This window comes from Acyrthosiphon pisum, chromosome X (genome assembly GCF_005508785.2).
Source record: "Acyrthosiphon pisum isolate AL4f chromosome X, pea_aphid_22Mar2018_4r6ur, whole genome shotgun sequence".
NCBI lineage: Eukaryota > Metazoa > Arthropoda > Insecta > Hemiptera > Aphididae > Acyrthosiphon > Acyrthosiphon pisum.
Window position 1 is genome coordinate 93,573,044 of NC_042493.1, and position 4,510 is coordinate 93,577,553.

The window sequence follows — 4,510 nt, forward strand, 5'->3', positions numbered from 1 at the left end:
TATAAGGTTACTCATAAAAAGTTCTTGGTAAATCACAAAAATCTATCAATAATTAAGTAAAAGTTTATTTATAGTTATTTGATGTTTAAATATTATCAAAATTAGTGCAATTTAAGTTATTTGATACAATTCGAAAATATTATTTAAGAGGAAAGAAATTGTTTGAGATAAAATTGTATTTTACTCACACATCAACATTTTCAAAATATTATTTAGATTACTTTTCTATAACTAAAGCTTACCGTAATTACGTCTATCGCGTTACCAATAATAAAATAAAATTACTTATTAGTTATTAATTTAAGATGTCAGACTATCTCCAATCAAAATTTTTTGTCGTATGATTTATCATTGAATATAAATTTCACTTATACATTATAGTTACTTACTCAATGAAGTATACTCAAAATCTACAGCAGATCAATTATCCATTATTTTTAAATTTGTTTCAGTTTGATAAAATTCGTCAAACTTTAAATGACTATGAAATAAAAAAACATTGCGTATATTATGTATTGTTATTTAGATTTAGATTGCTAAAAGAACAACTTATGAGGAACATTGTAATACATTTTCTAGTTTTTTGACCAAACATAGTATTTGTTTTCAGTATTTATAAAAAAAAAGTTAAAACCACATTTTTGTATCACTGTTGAAAGTATAATCATATACTATTGTAAACGTTTTAATTAGTCTTAGTCCTTTTAAATTAAAGATTGGTAATTTTAGTATTACATTTTATTTATATATGTATCCCTAATTTTATTTATTTAATTTTATTAATTTAGGATTTTGAACCTTATTGTTCCATACCAGGATGCATATCTAATATAACTGATACTGATGAAGGACCCTATCGTTTCACACCAACAATAGTAATTATTATAATCATTTAAAAATATTGTCTTAAGATAATTTTTTATGTCTGTTCATTGAAGTTTTTATTTCTTATTTTATAGGAATGTGTAGATGAGTGGAGTTCAGCATTAGGTTTAAAGTTGAGTGTAAACTGTTATATCTGTGAAAGACACTTCAGACCGCAAGACTTAATTTGTGAAGAATTTTTGGTAGATGGTTTAAACAAAGTAGTAAAATTATTAGTCAATTCTGCTTTGCCAGTACCAATTAATACTGTGCGGTCAGCATCCAATTCTAGAAACAATTTATCAGGTATGTAATAGATTCTTACTAAAATAAATTTCAACTTGTGATTCAAATCCAACATTACAATCTAATACTGTAAATTAATAATCTTTCAGATAATACAGATAATTGTTTTAAATATAATAATACTATGACAATTGATGAATTTCCAAACGTTGATTTAAAACTCAAACAAAAACTGAAGAACATTTCAGCTAAAAATTCGGTATCCATCACTTTGGAACCTAAAGTAATAGAACCATCAGTAGATTTATTTTCAAAAACTTCTGCCGCTATAAAGACTCCAGTTATTTCAAAATGTATATCATTAGCCAGAATACCAGATACATATAATTCAAATTCAAATAAAAATAAGCCTACTTTAAATATTTGTAGCCTTATTAATAATATGATTGTTTCTAAACGGTATTAATGTAATTATATATTTTTATTGTTTTTACCTATTTTTAAATATATTTATAAGATATTTGTATTTACGTAAATAAACTATAATTATTGTAACCCAGGTACTATTCTCCATTTTTAGGGATCCGTAGCAAAAAACCGTAACCCTTATAGATTCGTCATGTCTGTCCGTATGTATGTCACAGCCACTTTTTTCCGAAACTATAAGAACTATACTGTTGAAACTTGGTAAGTAGATGTATTCTGTGAACCGCGTTAAGATTTTCACACAAAAATAAAATAAATTTTAAGGGTTACCCCATACTTAGAATTGAACTCAAATTTTTTTTCATCTGACCCATACGTGTGGGGTATCTATGGATAGGTCTTCAAAAATAATATTAAGGTTTCTAATATCATTTTTTTATAAACTGAATAGTTTGCGTGAGAGACACTTCTAAAATGGTAAAATGTGCCCCCCTCCCCCTATAACTTCTAAAATAAGGGAATGATAAAACTAAAAGAAATATATGATGTACATTAGAAATGTAGTTTATCAGTTTATCAGGTACACTCATCGAGTGAGGTTGTGCGCTACGTTTATTAAGTCTATTAGTTTTATCAGTAAAGAGTGAGGTCGTGCGCTACGTTTATTAAAACCTATTAGGTTTTATCAGTAACGTTCACATTAGTAAATAATAATAAACTAAATCAATATGAGCTGTCGAAAATGCCAAGGTCCAGTATTAAGTCAGGAAATAATAACATGCTCACTCTGCGAAAAGTCTTCGCATTATTACTGTGAAGGTATAAATGAACAGGGTTACGGTAAAATGTCAAATAACACGAAGGGCAAATGGGTTTGCTCTGACTGTAAGGTCGATTGGGCAAGTAAAAAGATAACGCAAACGACTAATGAAAAAGATTATAATATTAAACAATTAACAGAATCAGTTCAATATATGAGTAACAAGTTTGACGAATTTAACATTACAGTTGGAAAAATACTAAAAGAGATGAATGAACTAAAATTCCAAAATAATAAATTAAATGAAGCAAATCAAAAACTTGTAACTGAAGTTCAACAGTTAAAAAATAAAGTCGAGGATATTGAACAAAAGTCATTAGAGAACTCGGTAGAAATAATTGGTATGCCGCTATCGCAAAATGAAGATTGTAAAACCTTAGTTCAAGGAATGGTTAATAAACTAAACTTAGATTGCAATATAGTGAAAGCATACTGAATTTCTACGATCCATAAAACAGATATGAAAATAATTGCTTGGCTATCTAACACGAATGATAAAGACCGGTTCATTGTGGAAGCAAAGAAAAATAAATTAACTGCTAATCATTATCAAAACAGCTGGCCGGATTCAAAAGTATATGTTAATAGTCACTTGACAAAATCTAGAAGGCTTTTGTTGGGAAGTGTAAAGTCATTAGCAAAATAAAAAAATTACAAATATGTCTGGGTAAGCGGAACAAATATTCTAGTACGGAAAGATGACAACGCCAAAGTTTTCAGAATCCACAACGAAAACTATCTAAATAAATTATTATAGGTATGTCAATAATTTTAGTTTTAATTTTCATAGTATGTAAGTATTAAATAATAATAAAATGAATGTCAACTTTGATAAACTAGATAGTTTATATAATTTAAAAACTGATATTATATCAGACTTTAATGAATTAGACTTTAATATTGTTAATAAAAATAGTTTTCTTACTTTTCATTTAAATATTAGATCTGTTACAAAACATTTTTCTCAATTACTAATTATGTTAAATATAAAATTACAATTTTTTGACTGTATAATCCTTACTGAATGTTGGCTTAAGAATTGCGTAATTAATTCTGAATTGACTGGTTTTAATGTGTTTAAAACGCAAGAAAATAACTTTAATCAAAATAGTGGTATTATAGTTTATGTTAACAAAAAGCACAAAATAAATAATGTTAATGAAATTATAATTGATTATTGTAATTGCTTATCAATAGGTTTAGGTAGTAATGAAACAGCCCGTGAAGTGATTGCTTTATATAGAGCTCATAGAAATAATTTTATTGATCTAAAAACTAAATTAAGCGAAATAGTTTCCAACATTAAAGCTGATAGAGTATTCATTTTAGGAGACATGAATATTAATATATCGCCAGAGAGTAATGATGAACTTAAAGTTGATTATTTAAATCTTATGGCTCAATTGGGGTTTGTGAGTTGTATAAATGAATATACTAGGGTTAACAATAACAGTGCCACAACGATTGATCATATATTTATAAAAAATAGTTGTACTAGTAATATTAGACCCATCATATTGGAATCATGTATTACAGATCACTATATTACTTTGATATTAGAAGAAAATTGCAAAACGATTAAATCTGAAATTCCGAATGAAAAAACAAATATAGACATTAACATTTTACGTTCACTCTTGGCTAAATAAAAATGGGAAATTATTTTTGAGGAAGATGATGTAGACAATTGTGCTAATAACTTACATAATATATTAAATAATCTGATAATTAACTCTAATAAAATAATAGTTAATAATACTGTATCGAGTAAACGTAAATTAAAGCTTTGGATAACGACTGGATTAATAACATCAATCAGGAGAAGAGATAAACTAGGTAAAATGGTATTAAAAAAACCTAATAACTTACAATTTCTTAATTACTATAAAAAATATAAAAACAAACTTTGTTCACTAATAAGATATGATAAAAATGAGTATTATAGGAAAAAAATAACGAATATTACTTCGGATAACAATCGTAATAATGCCAAACAGCTTTGGGATGTAATCGGTGAAATAATTAATACATAATCTTTGAAAATAAATAAATTAATGCTAATAATGATTCACTAAAGTGTGCAAATATATTTAATGACTATTTTACTGGTATGGGAGAAAAAATTGCAACGCAAATACAAAATGCTAATAAAAT

At 26.3% G+C, this 4,510-nt stretch overlaps 1 long non-coding RNA gene across 1 annotated transcript; it reads left to right on the forward strand.

Annotated features, from left to right (window-relative positions):
- The first annotated feature begins 704 nt into the window (after positions 1-704).
- On the forward strand, positions 705-1,492 carry LOC115033335. Its single transcript, XR_003838651.1, has 3 exons — positions 705-875; positions 960-1,170; positions 1,260-1,492. It is a non-coding gene; the product is annotated as an uncharacterized LOC115033335 (long non-coding RNA).
- Positions 1,493-4,510: the final 3,018 nt, after the last annotated feature.